Below are 22,759 nucleotides of genomic sequence, written 5' to 3'. Positions count from 1 at the left end.
AGGCTCAAGTCTAAAATTTAAGTATTATCTTAGATACCAACAGCCTTCTAGTCTAATGAGCCATGAGCCCTCAGAATGTTGACCAAATTTCTTAGTTTATCTATACAATTATAATAAGTAGGTATTTGTATTTTCTCATCTATCTTTCTTTCATTTCACCACGGAATCTGTATATACCCTTTATGTCATACTTGAAAAGCAATACCAATGCCTTTGGAATATAATTCTTAATTGGTGTATATTAATTGTACGAAGAAATCTTATTGAAATACTTTACACATTCTCATATTGATCAAGGGCCTGATTAACCCGTTTCTGTCTTGCTCCATTCCCATTGCCCTTTATTTTTCAACTGTTTTCTGTGAATATTTTGTGGTATCTTCACACAAAGTCAAAAGGTATTAAAGTTCTGTTCACCCACCGTCATTGAAGATGATACAATGCTGAATATAAAAGCAAAAATCTAAATAAATGGAGAAATATAATATTTGTGGATTGGAGGATACAATTGAGCAAAGATATAAAATGTCTCCTCCCCTTTTTTGGTCATTCATGGGGCTTGAAATCTGGGCCTGAGAACGGTCCCAATGCTCTTCAGCTCAAAAAGAGTGCTCTACCCATTGAGCAACTGTGTCACTTCTCTTCTGGTTTTCTGGTGGTGAGTTGCACATAAAAGTCTTATGGATATTCCTGTTCCAGCTGGTTTTGAACCGCAATCCTCAGATCTCAGCCTCCTATGAAGCTAAGATTACAAGCATGAGCCAACATTGCCGAGCTTCAATAAAAACACCTGAACAGCACTCTTTGAGTCACTGACAAAGGAAAATAAATATGGAATGTATTTCTCAGTCCAATATTAAACTGTAAATGTATAATTGTTATATTTGTAGAGGAAAGATTATACGTCTCAATGGGTCTGTAGTGTACGATTAGCTCCACATGAATATTATCAAGGAATGTATAATAAGGCATAAAACTAAACATTTGTGGAATGACATTCTCTTTAATAAGTGGTGATAGGTTAGACAGTATTGTGGAGAATTAAAAAGTAAACATTGACTTAAACATAACAACTTATTCAAATATTAACTTGAAGCAGGATTAATATGTGGCATATAAAACAAAAAGAGTGATGTAAATGTAAAGCAAAGGAAGATGTCTTGACAATTTTTGAGAAGAAGCATTCTTAAATTTAGCATTAAAATCATAGACAAGGAAAACGATATAGTAGAACTCAATGAAAGTGTAAAAAAATTTGGTCTGTGAAAGCTCATATACAAGTAATGAATAAAAGTTGGGAACAGGTGCCTCATGTATCTCATCCTAGCTACTTGGGAGGCTGTGATTTGAGTATTGCTGTTTGAAGCCAGCCCCACAAAAAAAGTCCCTGAGAGTCTTATCTCTGATTAATCAGCAAAAAAGCCAGAAGTGAGGTATGACTGAAATGGTAAATTGTTAACAAATTGCAACAAATCTCAGGGACCCTGAGTTCAAAATCCAAGACCATACATGCATGTTAAAAAGTAATAGCAGTAATACTAATAGTGATGATGATGTTGATCATTATAATAATGATGAAGTGTACCCATAGTCAAGGATATAATATTTGCAAATCCTATATCTGAAGAATGCCTCAAATCTAGATTCTACATAAAATTCTCAAAACCTAATTTTTAAAAGAACATCAATTAGAAACCAGCAAAATACATCTTGTGAAAAATAAGCACAAGGAAAACATCATCAATCATCAAATAAATGTATATTAAAACTAAAATAACATCATAAAACATGTATGAGAATTACTTCACATAATACAATAATGACCATACTAAATGCTATCAGGAAAACAGAGAAAATGGATGCTGGCAAAAATGTCAAATAGGAAACCCACTTCTGAAAACAATTTTACAGTTTCCTAGAATATGAAATAAGCAAATACCCACTGTATAGCACAGTAATTGACCTCTCCAGGCATTGTCACATAGAAATAAAATGTAACATTCACCCAAAGGCCAAAACACAGAGGATTATAGAAGCATTATTTCCTCTAGTCAAAGAAATGGTCATCACTTTAGGCCTTCTTCAGGTGAATAGGAAAGGAATTGTGCTACATTCTCTAATAACAGAACCAAAAGGCAACTCGAGTGAATACAATACAATAATAAGGCATACAATAACTGGGAATAATTTACCATAGATATGAAGGCAATCCTAAAAGTTTATTTACTGCATGATCTAGAAGTCAGAGAACAAAAATAAATTGGTTGCCAGTATGAAACAGGTTTGCGATGGGAGAAAGAGAATTAGTGGGTTTAATTATAAAAGGGAAATACGAGTCAGACATATTTTTGGTAAATAAACGTATCTGTAATTACTGTATATTCATATAGATTTGATAAAATTATATTGGAATTAATATGTGCACAAAATAATTAAAATAACTGGTCTGTATAAGGTACTTGTAACATATTAATGTCCTACTTGTAATATTATACTAGAAATATTTAAATAAATTGAAAAAAGTATTCAAGGGATTTATCTTATAACATCATAAAGATCCATACTAACCTCATATCTAGAAAATAGAAGTCAATACTGAATGTTTATAGTGACAAATAGTGTGGGTCCAAGCTTGAGATGAAATATACCTTGATAATTAGAAGGCAGAGATTTAGAAGACTGATATCAAGGCCAGTTTTGAAAAACAAAAATTCATGAGAAACTACAAAAACAAATAAAGCTAGATATAGTGTAATTTCCCTGTTATCTCGCGTTTATGGAAGCCTTAGGTTAGCGATCATTGCTCAAGGGTGGCTTGGCCTGAAAAATAATTTTAAGTGGTTAGAGCCTTCGCAACAAAAATAAGTCTGTCTCATGCTTCCCTTTTATAATTAAACCCAAAAGCACTGGTTATTTTAATTATGTGATAGAGGAAAGTGGAAGTATATTTGTGTTAAGTGTGCAATTTTCAAATGCAAGTTTGAATCAACTTGATATAATGTAATTATTAATCAATTTTAACAGTTAAATCAATAACTATTACACATTCCCACAGAAATATAATTGAAAATAAAAGAAATAATTGTTCTCCTTTTTCTTTTTGTTTAAGTCCAGTCGTGGGGCCTGAACTCTAAGCCTGGGCACTGTCCCTCAGCTCTTCAACTCAAGGCTAGCACTCTACCACTTGAGCTACAGTGCCACTTCCAGCTTTTTTCTTTTTGCTTATGTGGTTCTGAGGAATCGAACCCAGGGCCTTAGGCATGCAAGGCAAGCGCTCTACCACTGAGCCACCTTCCAAGCCCGCATAAGTGTTTTCTTAAAACAAGTAATAGAACCATTAATTTCTTTCAATTTACAAATCATGTTTTATATAACTTTAATTAGCAGACTTCTATGACTAAAAGTAAATCTATTAATTGTATACCACAAGAAGCAAGGCGATTATAGTTAAGAATAGATATGTCATCACAAACAGAAGAAAAGTTTTTGAGCATTCTTACTAAAAAGAAATGTTACATGCAGAAATTAATAGATATGATGTAGCTTGATCATTACACAACATATAAATTAATGGGATTACCACTTAATACTCCAGTGGCTCATGCTTTTAATCCTAGCTACCATGGAGTCTGAGACTCATGGTTCAAAGCCAGCCTATGCAGGAAAGTCCCTGATAATCTTATCACCAATGAGCCAAAAGAAAACTGGCAGTGGCTCAATTAGTAGAGCACTAATCTTAAGCTGAAGAGCTGAGGGATTTCAAGCCCCACAACTGACAATAATTAATATAAACAGTTACAAATAAACAATATTTTGAAATAAATGTTAAAATATATTCTAAAAATTTTCAAATCCTCACTAGATATACTAGTTTATATAAATATATAGAAGTGTGTTCTGGTTTTAGTTGTTATTGAATCAATTGTGCAAATCACACATTTCTCATTCAATTCATATTTGTAGGTTTATATACTTATATGACATAAATGTAATAAGTGATACATGATAGGCAGTGCTATTTTAGGAATCCCCCTTGGCATTCTAACATTAACCCTTCTACCCTAAAATTGATATGCCCTCCAACCTTGTAAAACGTTTCATCTCATTGGAGCAGAAAAATATAAGCCATAATCATTGTTTGGAACAATTGAAACATTTTACATGTATTACACTTAGTTTAAGAACCAAAACATTCAAGTCATTTTAACCATGTCAGAAATAGCAAAATGTCTTATGAGCTTTTCAGTCTCTTAAAAGATGAAAATGTTTAGTTATACATCTATTTTTTTCTGCCTAACATCCTATATCTTAAGATTTTTTTTTGTGTAACCATGTGCTCCTGATTAGAAGACCAGAACAAAGGAAATAGTGAAGGAAAACACTTGAAAACAATTTAAAAAGCAATCACAGACACTCTTGTTTTCACCGGTTTCAATGAAAATATACATTAAAGTTTGACGTTTTTGTTATCATTTAAAGAACAATAATTAAACTTTAATTAGCAGTGAACTAGGGAACAGAAAACTGCTGAAAGACAGCTTGACTTTGAAAAATTCAACATAAGCATAATGGTTTTATCTTGTTTTTCTATGTAATTGCCAAAATAATAGAGAGCAATACCCAAAGGTAGGAAAACACCTAAGCTAAAGCAGTAAATCTTTGTCTATAAAATAATTGTGAGGGTCTGACTATTTCAAAGTAGGCTTGCAAAGAGGAAAAGTGTATTTGCTTTAGTGTGAACAATAAAAAATATAAAAATCCTTTATTAATGTTTTACATATCTTGACTAAGACTTCTCGTTTTGGAGAAGAAGAAAGGTATGAAAAAGTTAAAGACTGACTATTCCCCAAGGTCATTCTTAATTATCAGCTATAGCAATGGAAGTAGCCTTGGTTACTTTATTTTCATGCTTGTTTATATTTAGAAGCATTATTTGTTGCTGGGTTATAAGCTGCAAAACCTTGAGTATTAATAAAGAGTCATTTCCTAAGAGAGGAAAGTTGCTGTGTAAGCAAACCTAAAATATCACAGACTTAGCATAGTGGGGAAACTATTTTCTAGCTATATCACAATCTGTAGGTGTAGATTTTGTTTCCTGTTGTTCCCGGGGACCCATTTTTGCTATCTTCTTTTTCACCATCTCGCGATTCTATAACATCCTATTCCATCCTGGGATTGATGTATCTTTTCTGGATTCTATAATTTCTGTTGGAAACTTAGGAAGGATGGAAAATTGAATTTCTGTTTCTATTTTACCTTATTTTTTATTACTTTAGAAATTGTAACTCAAAATGACAGAAATTATCTTTATAATATTAGGAGACAGATTTCTTTTCCATATTCTTACCCTATCTTTCTAAATAACTTTGGTACTTTGATCCTCAAATGTGAAAATAAAGATAGAGAGCTTGTTATTTAAATATTATGTAGAATTTGAAGACTACATTAATGCAAGGCCCCCATTAGGATGTCCATCATACATGTGTACAAAGCCATGGGCAACGTTTTCTTATTCTCAGAAAGTAGTATATGTGGTGTCTCTGTAGTTGCTTTACTAAACCAAATCTGCTTTAACAAATTTCTATCAGTTAATTGACTTGAATAATCTGTATTTATCATTTTACAGTTCTAAAGTACAGAAATCTAAAAGAAGTCTCACTAGATTAAAATCAAGGCACCTACAGAGCTAAAAGATTTTTTAGATGATTGTAGATGAAAAGGCATTTACTTCCTGTTCCATTTTCCAGAAATTCAGAATCTGGGTTGTTGTCATTTCCTATATCTTCTAATGTAGCATCTTTACATCTTTCTGATGGTTCTTACCTAATCATGTCCCCTTTGAACTACAGCTGGGATTTTAAGTACTCATTTGAGTTACAATTTCCCCATCTGATAATTATTCAAATTTGTGTTCCTTGGGTAATGAAAGGTGATTATTTTACACACACACACACATATATATATATATATGCATATATACATATATATATATATATATATACGTGTATACATATATATATATACATATATATATACACCCATATATATACTGCAAATCTACATTTGAGGGATTAGACATTTGGGGACGACAGATATTTTTGGAAGGTATTTTACTGCTTACTACAATGAGTGTGTAGTATTCTTTCTACTGTAACCTGTTACCCGTTCATTAATTTTGAACAACATATTTCTTCAATGAAATATAACTAGAAACAATTAGTTCCCGAAAGCTATTAATCCTGATTAAAACATTGTCATGTACTTGAAATCCTAAATGCCAAAGAGCAGTTCCTGAAGCAGTTCTGGCACTATAACTTTTTACACATTCTGCTTACAATCTTCTCTTTTCAAGAGCAGTTGATTGTTATTATTTTGGAATTATGCTTAATATTTATTTGACTGCTATTCTTAAAGAGTGCACCAATCAATACTGATTCTTTTTTCATAACTTATTGTGTCTAATCTATTTCTGAAACACAGCTATTTGAATTATATGAACTGCTTATTGAATTTGAATCAGTGTGGAGAGGAAAGAAAAAAGATGTCTCTGTGGGTATATCATGTTAAAAATGTACCTACAATCTATTTATGTTACAATTACCTATTTTTCATTATGTTTAGATTCTGATAAAATTTAGCCTCTCAACTCACACAGTGTTAATGCAGTTTTATTTCAGGCCTCCCCAAAGCAAACAACAAACTACTATTTATTTAAAATTTATTTCTTTTAAATTTCAAAACTATTATTCATTTAACAAACGCTTTTTTAAAAAAAGTTAGCCAAGGCAAATGGTTTATTAGATATTTAGAGTCATGTTCAGACTCTATGATGGAAGCCAGAAAGAGAAAATATATCATGTTTTTATTCTTCGTTGAGCCACTCTGTTTTATTCACCTATTCCTGAAAGAATGAAATTCTTCATTTGAAGCGTTTTGATATCCAAAATGTATCATTCTTCCTTTATTAATAGGAGAATTTGGAAAAAGGATGAGAATTCATACTAGAAAAAGGAGAAGAGGAAAAGAGAAGGAGAAATCTAGATATTTTGTTCTTCCTCATCTCATTAATTAGGTCTGGAGTGATTAAAACTATCTAGATAAAAAGATAACCCCACAAGTGATCACATAGAGAATATGTATTTATAAAAAATTGTAATAATTTCCAACAGGAAATGTTATCTATTGGTTTGGTTCTTGTTTAATATTTATTAAATTCTGGTGGGCAATGATCAACTATCATAAAGGTAAACAAGAATGGTAAGAAATAAACATCTTAAGAAATTAACATCTTAATGTCATATTCTAATATTAGCTTAATTCTTCTTGTTATATGTATGAGGCTGTATTTGAATTTTGTCTCAATTTCACATACTATATTCTTCCAGTATATAAGTTAAAAGAAGACATTCTGGACATATGCTATTTTTATAGCTAAGTGAAAACAAGTCAGCTGTTAGACACAGACAGACAAAAATCTTCCCCTAGAAATAGACTTTGACCACATCTGGTTCTTTTTTGTAAGATGAGGTAAGTCACATGACCCATCTTTACATTGCAGAGTAGAGGTAAATCTAACCTAAAAGAAGCTGATGCAGGACATAAATAATATGCCCAGATATGCAACACTTGAGATAAAGAGGAAAAAAAGAGAACTATAGTACAATCAATCATACTTGCTATCACAAGGCTCTGTAGGAAGGAAGCTATTATGTACCTTTGTTTCTAAAAGTATTGAGATCTTCAAATCATGTCTTTTATGCTTGGATGTTACAAGAATTAGAGAACATTTTGATACTGAGACAGCATAAAATCTCAAAGAAAGCTGGAGTAAGCATTTCAGTTCTACCTTTTTTTCTCATGGACAAGAAACCATTTTATAGACAATACTTTATACTTTCTTACCTAGTATTTTTTCCATAAATTGGATTTTCATAATATATGTGACTATCCACCAGAATAAATTTCTTTATTTACCTGCATCTTGTGCAGACAGTATAGTCAATTATATGTAAGTGGGAGTTCATCAGTAGCAGTTTTTAAAAATGCAAAATATGTGGACAGGGAGTCAATATACATATTTTTCCACCATCACTTTCCACATCCTCCTTCTTCCTTCCTAGGAAACACTCCCTATCAACAAAAGGTTTAGATATATGGCTCTTAACCTTGAAAATGGAAGCAGAATGCTATGGATGTCAGAGATGACGGTTAATAGTGTTTTACATAATAATGTCACATGCAACAGCGGGTCTTAACACTAATTCCTTAGAGATGTGATTGGAATGTCAGCCTTACTTGACTTGTATTGTTTTCCAATTCCTTTTCTACCACCTGGCCTAAATTAAAATACATAACCCAGCATTTAAAATCAACAGGATCTGTTGAATTCATGGATCCAGAATTTTATGGCTTCACATTCATATCTCAAAATTTTATCACTATGACTTTCACCAAAACACTGTCCTTATTGAACTTGTCTATGTCCTTTTACTTTTCAAATCCAAATAGCCTATTTCCTTCAATATATTCCTGCAAATTCTTTCCTTGCTTTACCTCTGTAAATCTGTGTGTATTACTTTTTGGTTTCCTTATTTATCTCTTTCTTCCAATCTTGTCCACACTGGTGCTCACATTGCTCAAACTTGTGTCAGAATTTTCCTTTTTCTCCTCCCTTTAATAGTGCCTGTTGATTTTATTATCCTTTTTCATATTCATGGTCGTGGATATTTTGATGATGTCTAAACAGACCTATCGTTGCATCTTTTTAACATAAACTTTAGAACTATCTGAGAGTTTTTTCCTCTAAATCCATCATTTCCACCTGTAGTCCTTATCACCAAGAAGGAAACTAACACAGCTGCCAGCCAGAGATGTGGTTGCACTTCAGATTTCTTCTTACCTTTCTACTCCCTCCCATTAGATAAGATGAATGATCAAGATTTTCTCAGTTTCTGTCACTGATACAATTTCTATGTACTTCTTTTTGTGCGCCTGACACCAGCCTGTTTCGAGTACTCATCACTGGTCACCTAGTCCTAAAACAACTGTTTACAAAGTATGCTTTTTTTCCCCCATAGTCTTTTTCATATTGGTCCTCTCCATAACCAAATTACTCTCCTTTTAATCACACAGAGTGAAGAGCTATTGGTCTTACATTTCTCATCTGTAAATGGATGTAATCTACCAGAAATATTGAAGAATATTTGTTGACTTCTGGAGAAAGAAAAAGAAAAGTGAAGAGTCCTTACTTTTCCACCTTAGCTTACAAATAAGGAAAGAGTCAAATTCAGTTTGATGGTATAAAGTCACAAATTTTTTCATGCAGAAATAAAACTAAATTTTAACTTCAGGCTCTACAGATTGTGTCCTTTTATGGTATCTATAGATATATAAGTGGTATTATGTAATTTGTATCATGTCTTTACAGCTGTACTGAAGAACAGACTCTTAACAAATTATTGGAAACATTGGTTATTGAATACTACCTGTAAGAGAGTGTTATTTGAACTAATCACACAAAGTTGAAAACTATATCTTAGTCCATCAAAATGTGGAAATAAATTATTTTAGTTATAAGAAAACAATACCATCAAGAAAATTGAGTATACATTAGAGAGACTGCAGGAATAATATTAGGGTTTTTACTGTCTCTACCTGTTTATGCAATTTTATGTCTTGGTATTGAAACTCTCCTCTTGTTATTCTTATTGTATGTAATCCAACGCTGTTTATAACTATGTGTTCAATGTGAGAAGTCTGGCTTCAAAGATGTCTAAAGTTTTTTTTCCTTTTCAATCACAACATTGTAATTATCAGGCTACACTGTGGTCATCATCATCATCTTCATCAAAATTATTATTAGCATCATAATTGCTAATTATTGAAAGTCAGATACGTGTCTATGATTTTGCTATTATTTTTCTTTTGATTAACAATTTTAATGTTACCACTGTGTATGCATCCATATTAAAATTTTTAACAAGTAAAGAAACACAAAAATCTAAATCATATCAGGAAGCTTGACTATGTGCTTATAACAAATTATGGAATAGCTTTTGAAGCATTGCCAATTCCTAACCATTATGAATTAACTTCTTCTCTTCCCCTCACAACACAAAAATATTTAAGAGTTTGGACAGAACTTTTTCAAGAAATATATTGTAAATATTACTACAATATCATGTCTATATCTAAAATTCCCTTGAAAGTAAGAAGCTAAACTTTCTATTGAAATATTAGTTATTTTATTCTAGAAAACTTTTACAAAAACAGACTATTTATCTTTGAAATGTAAAAGGTCAAAATAGTAGCAAAATATTTTAGAGGGAATCTGTACTCAGATATATATATATATATATATATATATATATATATATATATAAATGTAATGTGTAGAATTACATACATATTTAGAGATTGTTTGACATCAGAAATACATACATATATCTAAATTGATGTGTAGAATGATGTACATTATAGTGAAACAAAGATCTTAAAACAATTAAAATTAAAAAATACATCAAACCAAGTGCCAGTGACTCACTCTTATAATTCGAGCTATTCTGGGTAATGAGATCTTAGAATTGTGATTGAAATTATCCTAGACAGAAAAGTACTTGTTAGATTCTTATCTCCAATTAACCACTAAAAACAGGAGTCAGCTCTGTGCCTCAAGTTGTAGATTGCTATCCTTGAGCATAAAAAGGCTTAGGGACAATGCCCAGTCCCTGCAAACAACAACAACAACAACAAAATGTATCATATTAATTTCACAAAAGCATCTTTTAACAGCTGTGAACATTTCTTAGAAACATGAATACATACCCCTGGAAAATGTTAAGTAAAAAGTATAGAATATTACGTCTGTGTTAAAGGCATGACTATGTAGATTGTTTAAGACATTTAGGTAATGATTAGGAATTAAGAATAATGATAGGTAGGTAATATATTGGGACTGGTTTCTTATTCTATTTTACGATAGTAATAGAATATGTGTAATGATTACATAAAATTACTCTTGCTGCGTATTTGTATTATAATAAATGATAAACATTTTTAAATGTTTCCAAAGGAAAAGAGTATCAATTCTTACATAATCTCAAAACAATTGAGAACATTATTCCAAGGCTGGTTTGCTCTAAGACTATATTTCTTTTCTTATTCTAGTTTTCATATGTTCATAAAAATTAAAAATTCCAAAAATTTAATGGATGTTGGCATTCAGGAACATCTTCATAGATACAAATATTGGAGTCCTGTAAGTGGAATTGTTTTATTTCAATTCTTATTTTCAAAAATAAATCAAGACTATTGTGTATTTTGTTTCTTTTCACTGCTACTGGCTCTTATCTTGAGAATACTTTTTTCCCTAGCATAGTAGAGAAAAACAATTGGATTGACCGAGTACCATATGGCTTTCATAAAATGCAGTTGCATAGATTTGTGTCTTCTGTCATTTGCCAAAAGTTTTTCCAGAAAATGTTATCAATTATTTATAAGTGATGCATGATTCCTAGGTATTCCAGTTATCACATACACTTTGTGATTGAGTTATCTCTGAATAAACTCAAAATAAACAGACAAAAAACCTTAAAATGAACAGAAAACATATCTTTGCAGTTTACGAAGTTTTTAAGCCACCATCGACAACATACTTTTAGGTATTCTGCATTTTGTGTGAACTATTTTTAACAATATTTTTTTTATTGACAATAATTCACTTGCAATATATTATCTCCTTTTATTGTATACATTTTAGTGCTTTGGAAGTGAATCGTATAATCATAGGTTTTCCAAGCTTAATTTTCACAAACTTGCATTTCTTCAAATAGAAATGCTGTAATTTTAGAACAGACATTAAAATAGTTATAAAATTCAGTTACGGGAATTTGTCCAACATACATTCTCTATAGTGTGTCTTTTCAAAATTTGTTTTTGGGGATTATTTCCAGGGTCTCAAACATAGTATTCAAGTGCAAACAAGTTTTTTTTTTACTTCTCTTTAATCCATACATAGAAGTGTAATGGATAGAAACTATACAATTCTCTTTGACCTTTTGAAAACTTGCTTGCTTTAATGATTGCAGAATTATACAAATTGATTTGCTATATGGAGTATATATCAATTTCTCCACAACTACATTCCTATATTTTGTGTCATATTTTTATATTATGGTCTTACTAGTGAGTTTTCTTTTTATTTATTCTTGGATAATAAAGAGGAGCTTATTTCATATGCTCCTACTATTTACATATGTTCTTTAAAGAAATATCCTATTCAGGAAAAAAGTTATATAGAATTAGAAGATATAAAAATACTTGACTCAGAATCATCGTAGCATTATCATTGTAGCATTAACAAATATGTTCCCTCTATCTGTTAGATATGTTTTCACTTTTTTTATGTTGTCCTTTGAATTATGAAAGGTTATCAGTTGATGTTATCCAGTTTATTCTTGCTTTTCTTTACCTACTAATGCTTTCCATGTCATTTTTTAGAAACTTTTACTGATCCAACATCATTAATTTTTACATTTATGTTTTATAGGATTTTAGATCACACATTTTGAAAATAATTTCTCATTTTAAATTTTTTATATGAGGATTGAGGTAGTAGTTTAAGATCTTTTTTTTAAATCTAGGGAGGCAATAGTGCTAATAAACCCATTTAAGATTCTATTTTTATTTCATAAAGTCATGGCATCCTTTTCAAAGTCTATTGACCATAAAACTGAGAATTTTTTTTTATTTTGAAAATACTGTACAGAGGGGTTAAAATTACACAACAGTATTAACCAAAGCATGCTATTTGCAGAGGAGTATTTAAAACGTGTAATTTCCTATAAAATTTTACTTTTAATCCAACAAAATGAGTACCAGGAATCTATCACTTGGAAGATGTGAGCAAAAGTCAAAGGGAAGGAATGAAGAGAGTTATGGTGGAAGAGAGTGAAGTCATAATATTCAATGCAAATAGTATGAAAGTAGAAAAAATGAAAGTAGGGTAAGATTTGGAAGGGTGTGGGAAAGTTATGTAAAGATCCATTGTACTTATAAACTGATTTGTGGAATGGAAATTCTTTTGAACAACTATTTAATAAAAATAAAAGTAAAAACAATGGAGACATCTGATCTTAAACTGCATTCTCTTAAACCATGAGTCAACATAGTAGTTTCCTCTCCAGAAACTTTCTTTGCAGGTATTTTCCTCATAATGTCAGAAAACTGAGCAATGCAATGTATATCAATACATCACATTGAATATTCAAAATAGACACAATATAAATATCACAGTAAAAATGTTAGAATTCATCACATGATAAAATAACAAGTAGAAAGTGTAATAAGAAGACCCCTTCTCAGGCAGGCAAGCCCACCTAGTCATCCGGAGTGACAGAGCCCACCGCAACAAAGTTGTTATTAAAGAAGCAACTTTATTGAGCAGGTTCCTACACTGACCGGCCAGGGCCACAGCACAGGCTCGGGAGCTGATACTGTGACTCCGAGCAGCCCACATACTTAGGATTTTAAAGGCAAAATTCACAAGGTTGTGCCTGGTCACGCGAAGGTGACCAATAGGATTATAACTGTAACACACACAAAGGATTGTATGGTCATACCAGACCACACACAGGTAGCCAATTGGTGGAGTCACCAGTATGAGCCAGATTAAAACCCATCTGTTTGATCGGTCAGTATTTAACAGAACAATGAAGGTGGGTTAAGTTGTAAAGGGGATGGGACCTAGAGGCATTCTTTCCATTCCAAGAACTGGGCTGGTTGGAGCCAAGGTCGAGTTAACCTTGTTTAGAGGTTTTTTTTCCCCCCCTAAATTCCCTAAAACAAAGGCAAAGCCTGGAAAGAAGCTGAACTAGCTAGTGTCTCCTCTCAGGGCCTACTTCAGAAATTATCAAATGCTGTTTGATTGTTTTTCCAAGTACTTTACCTATGGTATGTAACTTTATCCTCACAATAATCCCATAAAGTGGAACTACTTGCATTTTTCATTCTCAGATGATGTTATTGTGGTTGGAATTACTAGTACAACATTATACACATGGTAAGTGTTAGCCTGAGGTCCATCTCACACTGTATCAAATAACCTCATTCTATTTTATGACTAAAATACCAGAACTTAGTCTACTAATTCTCAGAAAATTTCCCAGAATTACTGTGTACACTCTAATAATATTTTGACTTTATCGTTAACCTTATTTTTTAGAAAATAGGTAGCTATAATATGAAAACTCTAAGTTCATATTCAATTTATACCTCCCTGGTGAAAGGAACTGCTAAAGTGTAACATTTTTTATTTCTAGCTCAAAATAGTAGAAATATTCTGTCCCATGACTCAACACTGCATTGCCTAGTGGACCCTATCTCTGTTTAACACAGTCTTACTGAAAGAAATGTTCTGCCCAATTCTTGATGGAAACAGACTGCATGTCTTATGGACTAAACATTTCCACATTGTAGCTCACCTAGCTTGTTTACCATTAGAAGTATTTTGATTGCTTTTTATACCCAACATTCTGTACAACTTTAAAATGTTATTAAAGCAAGACTGATATAAAAACCCCCTTTGAGGGGCTGGGAAGGTGGCTCAGTGGTAGAGCGCTTGACTTGCATGCATGAGGCCCTGGGTTTCATTCCTCAGCACCACATAAGAAAAAAGAAAAAAGCCGGATGTGGTGCTGTGGCTCAAGTGGTGGAACACTAGCCTTGAGCTGAAGAGCTGAGGGTCAGCGCCCAGGCCCAGAGTTCAGGCCCCACGACTGGACACACAGACACAAAAAAAAGAAAGTTAAAAAAATCAACTTTGATCCCAGATAAATATTTTACCTTTTATATACCCCAAAATGCAGTCTGAACTACCATTAATGTTAAGAACGCGTGGTTAAAAATCATAGACGCCAAGATATAAGAATGAATTAAAGACACACCAACTTGGGAATACAATTGGTTTAAAAAGTCATCAATACTACTACATTAAAAAAAATTTCCTATGATACTGAAGATTCAATCGTAAACTATTAATACTTGAAAATAAATCGTTTTCTTGGGAGTAGGACACAAAGCACAAGATTAATCCTAATCATTTTAAAAGACCTTTATTTATACTACAAATTCACTTGCTTAACTACAAAGATTCGAAAAATAACTGAAGTACAGAGACACAAAGGAAATAATTTTACTGCATCATCTACATTCAAAGGACTGTGTTAATAGAAAACAAAGTTAAACTAATACTTAATTAGCTTACCAAATTCACTTAAATTCTTTTATTCTATTTCATTTAGTTTCATAAAAACTGAATTTTCATAAAATGATGCATAAAAAAGCCTATATAGCCACTTAGATTTTCAGATCTTAAGAATATTTATATCAGAACTGTCTTTAGCTCTATACTCAATGAACTGAAATAATACTAAAATATTTAAAGGGTTATCAGACTCCCTCTGGGATGTTATTTATATTGGAAAAGATAGTTGAAAAGCCTTATTTCTTAACATGCAATAGTTATTCCCACAAAAGAGCCATTAGTGAAGTTCCCTTTGCATGTACAAAACAACTTCAAATACATCCACTATCTGGGGATGACTCATGCTTTTTGTTTGTTTTTGAAAGGAATATCTAACAAGCATATCAACAATACCGATTTTCAGTCATTATGATGGGATATTCAGACTTAGTAAATATGGGGTTGATGACCTCTTAGTGTGAATAGATATGATCTTACAAAGAACGTTATTTTCAACTGGAAGCCAGAAAGAGTTTATCCAGCTTGTGTTTCATGGGAATAACCAGAGAGTAATAGGTCTTTGGTCCAGTTGGTCAAACTCAATCCATGAGTGTATCTTAAAAGTATAAACAATTTCAGAGGTCAAATACATATTTTGTACTGACAGTCATCTTACAGCAATAACTACCTACATATGTGTGAATATTCTCATCCAAAATATAATAAGAGCTGAAAGTGGTCTCTTATCTAACTTAATATTGTAAATGCTTTGATTCTGATGATGGTATTATTTGACAAATAAAATGTACAGAAGGGTTGTCCAACTGAAATGACATGACAGAACACTGATAAATAAAAACATTGCAAAACAATTAGCTCTTTTCAGCATCACACTGTCCAGATTGGCAAGCAACATTGCACATATATACACATACACACATGTGCACACATGTACACACATATACATGCATGTTAAATTCAGGGTTTATTGTGCAAAAAAGTTCAAATAAAATATTAATGACTAGTACAAATGATAATTTGCCTTACTACAAAATAATACACATTCCAGTGGCCACGTGTGAACACTTAATTTATTTTTAATTAATTAGCTAATTAATTAAGTCATTTGTTTGGTGCTAATACTAGGGCTTGAACTCAGGTCCTGACACTGTCCAAGGATTTGTTATTTTTTTGTTTTAGTTTTGTCAAGGCTAGCATTTTACTGCTTGTACCACAACGCCAGTTCTAGCTTTTGTTGGTTTCTTTCAAATCAGAATCTAATGGACTTTTGTTTGTTTGTTTGTTTGGTCTGGTTTCAAACTACAATCCTCAGACTTCGTCTTTCTGATTAGCTAGGATTAAGGACATGAGCCATCAGTGTGGCTTCTACTTTTTCCTCTATACTTATCTAATGCTTATACTTAGATAGTAATTTAAAACTGAAGGCATAGAAGCAGGATATACAGTGATGAAATTGTCCTGTCAGAACTTCAAGTGAATAATTTAAATTTCTTCTAAAGACCATAAACTGAAAGATTAAAAATTAAAGTTACATTTTACAATTGCTAACTGCTGGATTTTCTTCCGTATACTTGCTTGTGCTAGCACTGACCCTTCCCCTCCCTGGAGATAAATAAAAAGTTTTGGAGTCTAGATGTTGGCCCTGGGACAAGCTCTGTAGTTGTAAATAAAGAACTAACAAGTAAATTCCCCAGGTGGCCAAATGGGACCCAAGATAAGGAACAAAGAGTATGTTCCTCTGCATTCCTGTGTAAAAATTCTTGGTATAGAGGGCTCAAGATAAGGACCATCTGGTGAGCCCAGCAAACTAGGCTAAATGTTAATCAATCATAAGTCTGTAACTCTGTAAACTCCCTAACCCTTATCTCCCAGAGTGACTACGTCTGTTTGATCATCCTCGCCAATTGTTTTATTACAAAGAGTGTTCTAGGTACGGGAGGGTGGGGGGAAAAAAAAAACAACAAAGAGTGTTCTAAACTTCCCTGTGTAGTAAACTGAGCCAATCCTGGGGAGCCTGGGGTATTATGCTAATCCTGTGGCTTTTGTCTTTAAAAGTGCCTGAAACCTCTGCTTGGGGCTTCCTGTCTGCCTTTGACAGAGAGCCCATTTGTGCAAATGCCAAATAAACTCCTCTTGCTTATTGCAGCTGCTGGCTTGGAGTCTTGGTTCTTGGGGTGCCCTCCCATTGAAGAAAGCATCCCAGTGGGTCTGGGGTCTTTCAAAACAAAAAATATGAGGATATAGTATAAGAGAACTCACGATTGGACATAAGAGCTTTAAGAGCTTTCTAATAGATCCATTATTTATTGGTACCCAACTTTAGAAAAAATGTATAATGCAGTAGTAAAATAGAAGTCCTTTGCATGACTACTTACATTCCTTGTTTTTTTTTAAAGACACTTGTTTTTATCTAAAAAAGTAGGCCTGTCTTTTGTCTTAATGTGGTTTCAATGATTGAAGGTAATTACTGAGAAGTCAAAATGTGTTAGTAGTCATTTGTTATCAATTAAATCTCACTTTTTCTTCTTGGAGATTATAATCATCAAATCAATAGCTGAGAATCAGCAAGCAATTGTTCAGAATCATGCTTCCAGTGCAAGTGGATCAACAGTAAGTAATCCTCGATGCCATTTTCCAAAAGTTTTGTCACAGATAAAATTGGCCTGCCTTCTCTTGTTGCATTCCTAGCCTGGACCTATTCCTTCAATGTACACAAAAAGTGTGATTCAACTAACTTCATTCAGATCTATTTCTAGAATTATCAAGGATTTAGATTCTTGTCTACAATTTGATTAAAGCTATGTCTTTTTACGGAGGCTGCTAAAAATTTATTTAACAATTTCAAGTAAATACACAAAGTCTATTTCCATCTTTTTTAAAACATAAAATTCTGCTTGCTCTATAAATTGATCGGAGGCATGCATTTGTGTCTATCTAGGTCATTGCACATCTGTCTTTCTCTTCCTCTCTCTCTTTCATGTTTCTCATAGATACTATGATTGCTCCATAATTATCCTAATTTATTTTGCTTTTATATTTTTGGTTGCATCATTTCACTTTCTGCTCTGCCATTTCCATATAGAAAGCATTATTTCATATTTTCTCATTCCTAGAATCAGCTGTACATGGAGACACCACTGTTCCTTATTTTCAGTCTGTATCTTTGAATACAGAGGAACATCTTTCCTCTGCTCTCCATCAATTCCCTACTCTCCAGTTAGAATAATTTCGAATAGTAAAAATGGAAAAATGGAAAATAAATCATGTTGAAAAAACAGATGCATAAAATTCACCAGATTTTTCTGAACAGTTCAACTAATATGAACTATTAGGGAAATACATGGACACCTCATTCCTACTTTCACTCAAAGGCTCTGGTTAGGCAATTCTGATGAAGACGAGGAACACGATGAAAAAAATGAGGAATGGTATCAATTGCAAGAAAAAAATGGAGAAGTATCCATGCAAATTTCTTCTTTGGGCTGCTGAAAATAATCGGCCTACTACAGTGAGGAGACTACTTTCCAAAAAGGCCACTCATGTGAATACTAGGGATGACGATAAGTATACCCATCTCCATCAGGAAGCCTACAGTGGACACTTAGACACTGTCCATGAGTTGGTGGCTCAAGCGGCAGATATTCATGCAATAACTGTAGATGGCTGGACAACCCTGCACAGTGCTTATAAGTGGAATAATACTAGAGTGGCTTTTTCCTTACTTCATCATGATGCAGATACCAATTCGCAAAGTAAAGGCCTCTTGACCCCTTTGCATCTTGTTGCTGGGAATAGAGATAGCAAAGACATATTGAATCTCCTTCTGTTGAACCATTATGTCAAATCAGGTCTTAAGAACAACTTGGAAGAAACTGCATTTGATATTGCCAAAAGGAAAAGTATGTATCACTTCCTCTTTGAAGTTTTGGAAGGCTGTACACATTGTTCACCTAAGTCATAATGGTTCAGTTAAGTTTCATAATTTTCAAAAATACCATTGTATTCTTTGTTTCCATACAAACTATTTTCACAATCCAAATAACAACAGTATCTTACTGTAACAATTCATGGATTCCATGAAGTCTTCAAAGTGAATTGCCTGACTTTGATGTCAAAATGTATTCAAGATTTATTTGTATACATCTATAATGATTTCTGGAGGGTTTTGCTTTTTTATTGTGATTAAGTGGTTACATAATTTCCCAAATTTCACAGTATTGTGTGATAGTGATGCTCAGTTAAAGTCACAAACACATTCTAACTTTCATGGAGCAAATTGTCTATCATGTTCTATAACATTTATGAGTTCTATGTGCTTTGTGACACAGTTATTTCTTCCACATTGATTCATAACTACATTTCTTTTGTTTTGCAAACATCAGCTGTTCCCTCTTTCCACTTGTTCCCTCCCTCCCATCGCTGCTATTGAGTTGCTTAGTTCATTTTGGTCACTGTCCAGTGCAGCTGATGGGTCCCGCTGTTATATGTTTTTTCCTGATTTCCTCTAGTTCTGGTTCTTCTTCCTGGTTCCCCTCTGGTGTACACATTGACACCATCCATGTGATCAGCAGCATGAGTTTATTTAGTAGTGGTTAGAACAGATGAGTGGAAGTTCTTTTTTTTCTTAAGTCCTGTTAATTTTGTCATATCACCTAACATTTTGGATTTAACATCCACTTATCAGGGAGAGCATGTACAGTTTGTCTCTTGCTCTTGACTTACCTCGCTCAACATGATTTCATGATTTCTTCTAGCTCCATGCATTTCCCTGCAAATGTCATTATTTTGTCATTTTCAATGGCGACATAATATTCCATGGTGTACAGATACCACAATTTTTGGATCCATTCATCTGTGGTGGGACATCTGGGTTGTTTCCATAACCTAGCTTTTGTGAAGAGTGCGGCAATAAACATGGAAGTGCATGTGTTCTTGTATACTGGTTCCTGTTTTTCAGGATAGATGCCTAGAAGTGGTATGACTGGGTCATAAGGGAGGTCAAAATTTAGCTTTCTGAGGACCCTCCAGAATGCTTTTCAAAGTGGTTGTATAAGTGTACATCTCCACATCCCCTCTAGCATTTGTCGTTGGCTGACTTGAGGATTTGGGACATTATGATTGGGGTAAGGTGGTATCTCATAGTTGTCTTTAATTACATTTCCTTCACAACCAGGGATGGTGAACATTTCCTCATGTGTTTCTTTGCCATTTTTATTTCTTCTTCTGAGAAGTCTCTCTTTAGTTCCCTTGCCCATTTACTAATTTGTTTGTTAGTTTTGGAAGGGACTATTTTCTTGAGTTCCCAGTATATAATGGACATTAACCCCTTCTCTGATATATTGCTGGTAAATATTTTTTCCCCAATTAATTGGTTGTCGTTCTAGCTTGGGTGCCATAGTTTTAGTGTGGCAGAAGCTTTTTATTTTAAGGTAGTCCCATTTGTTGAGTCTTTCTCCAATTTGTTGTGACTCTGGGACTCTGTTCAGGAAGTTCCTTCCTGTGCCTATAACTTCAAATATCTCTCCTACTCTGTCCTGCAGTAGTTTCAGAGCTTCAGGTTTAATGTTAAGGTCTTTAATCCATTTTGAGTTGATGTTGGTGTATGGTGATAGGCTGGGGTCCACTTTTAGTCTTCTACATGTGGCTGCCAGTTTTCTCAGCACCAGTGTTTGAAGAGGCTGTGTTTGTTCCATTGTATGTCTTTTGCTGCTTTGTCTAATATCGGCTGACTGTAGGCATGTGGATTTATTTCTGGATCTTCTATTCTATTACCTTGGTCTTTGGGTTTGATTTTGTTCCAGAACGGTGCTGTCTTTGTTATTATGGCTCTATAGTAGAGTCTGAAGTTTGGCATGGATATCCCTCCCATGTTGTCTTTATTCCCTAGAATGTTTTTGACTATTCTAGGTAATTTGTTGTTCCATATGAATTTTTGGACTGTTTTCTGTATTTTAGAGATGTACATGATTGAGATTTTAATAAGAATTGCATTGAATTTGTATATTAATTTTGGCAGTATTGCCATTTTCACTATATTAAATCTGCCTATCCAAGAACATGGGAGGTCTTTCCGTTTCCTAGTGTCTTCTGTAATTACTTTCTTTAAGTTTTTATAGTTTTCATTAAATATTTCTTTTACATCTTTGGTTAGGTTAATTCCTAAATATTTTATTTGGGGGGGGGGATTTGTGAATGGGGTTGCTTCCTTTATTTCCCTCTCTGCTTGTACATTTTCAATGTACAGGAATGCGACTGATTTTTGTAGGTTGATTTTGTATCCTGCAATTTTGCCAAGGGGATTTATTACATCTAACAGTTTGGGGATGGAGATTTTGGGATCGTGAACGTATAATATGTGCAAAAAGGGATAGTTTAACTTCTTTCCCTATGCGGATCCTGTAATCTCTTTTTCTTGCCTTATTGCTCTGGCTAAGGGTTCCAGGACTATATTGAAGAGGAATGGAGACAGTGGGCATCCTTGCCTTGCTTCTGATTTTAAGAGAATTGGTTGTAGCTTTTCCCCATTAAGTATAATATTGGCTATTGGTCTGTCGTAAATAGCTTTAATTGTTTTAAGAAATGTTCCTTCTATTCCTATTTTCTCCAGAGATTTTAGCATTAATAAATGTTGAATTTTATCAAAAGCCTTTTCTGCATCTGTGGAGATAATCCTGGGATTCTTGACCTTGGCTCTGCTGATGTGTTGGATTACATTTATTGACTTACATATGTTAAACCACCCCTGCATCTCTGGGATGAAGCCTACCTGGTCGTAGTGTATGATTTTTAAAATTTGTTTCTTTATTCTGTTAGCTAGAATTTTGTTAAGGATCTTTGCATCTGTATTCATCAAAGAAATTGGCCTGTAATCCTCTTTTTTGGTTGTGTCTGTGCCTGGTTTGGAGATGAGTGTGATATTGGCATTGTAGAATGACTTTGGGATAGCTCTTTCCTTCTCTGTTTCTCTGAAGAGCTTGAGGAGTATGGGTATTAGTTATTCTTTAAAAGGTGTTATAGAATTCTGTTGGGAATCCATCTGGTCCTGGGCTTTTTTTTTTGTTGGAAGACTTCTGATTGCTTCCTGTATCTTGTTGTAGGATATTGGCTTATTTAATTGATTTACTTCTTCTTTGCTCAGTTTGGGCAACTTGTATTCCTCTAAAAATGCATCCATTTCTTCCAGGTTTTCTTACTTTTTAGAATATAACTTTTGAATGTAGTCCGTCAAAATTGTTTGGGTATCTTGGGTACATGTTGTGATTTTTCCCGTGCCATCCCTAATCCTTTTAATATGGGTTTCCTCTCTTCTTTTTTAAGTTAATCTTGCCAATGGTCCATCAATTTTATTTATTTTTTCAAAGAACCAGCTTTTTGTTTGTTTAATTCTGGCTACGGTTCTCCAATTTTCTAATTCATTTATCTCCTCTCTTATTTTGGTTATCTGGTTCCTCTACTAACTTTAGGTTTCCATTTTTATGTTATTTTAGCTGTTTTAAT

General features: G+C 33.2%; 1 pseudogene; it reads left to right on the top strand.

Moving 5' to 3' along the window:
* Positions 1–18,503: 18,503 nt before the first annotated feature.
* LOC138838517 (ankyrin repeat domain-containing protein 49 pseudogene) lies at positions 18,504–19,223 on the top strand (annotated as a pseudogene).
* The last annotated feature ends 3,536 nt before the right edge of the window (positions 19,224–22,759 follow it).

The sequence above is a fragment of the Dipodomys merriami genome, unplaced genomic scaffold (assembly GCF_024711535.1).
Source record: "Dipodomys merriami isolate MVZ:Mamm:240054 unplaced genomic scaffold, mDipMer1.0.p SCAF_281, whole genome shotgun sequence".
Taxonomy (NCBI): Eukaryota; Metazoa; Chordata; class Mammalia; order Rodentia; family Heteromyidae; genus Dipodomys; species Dipodomys merriami.
The sequence above is the reverse complement of the archived record's forward strand: the minus strand, read 5'-3'. Positions and strand labels throughout refer to the sequence as shown.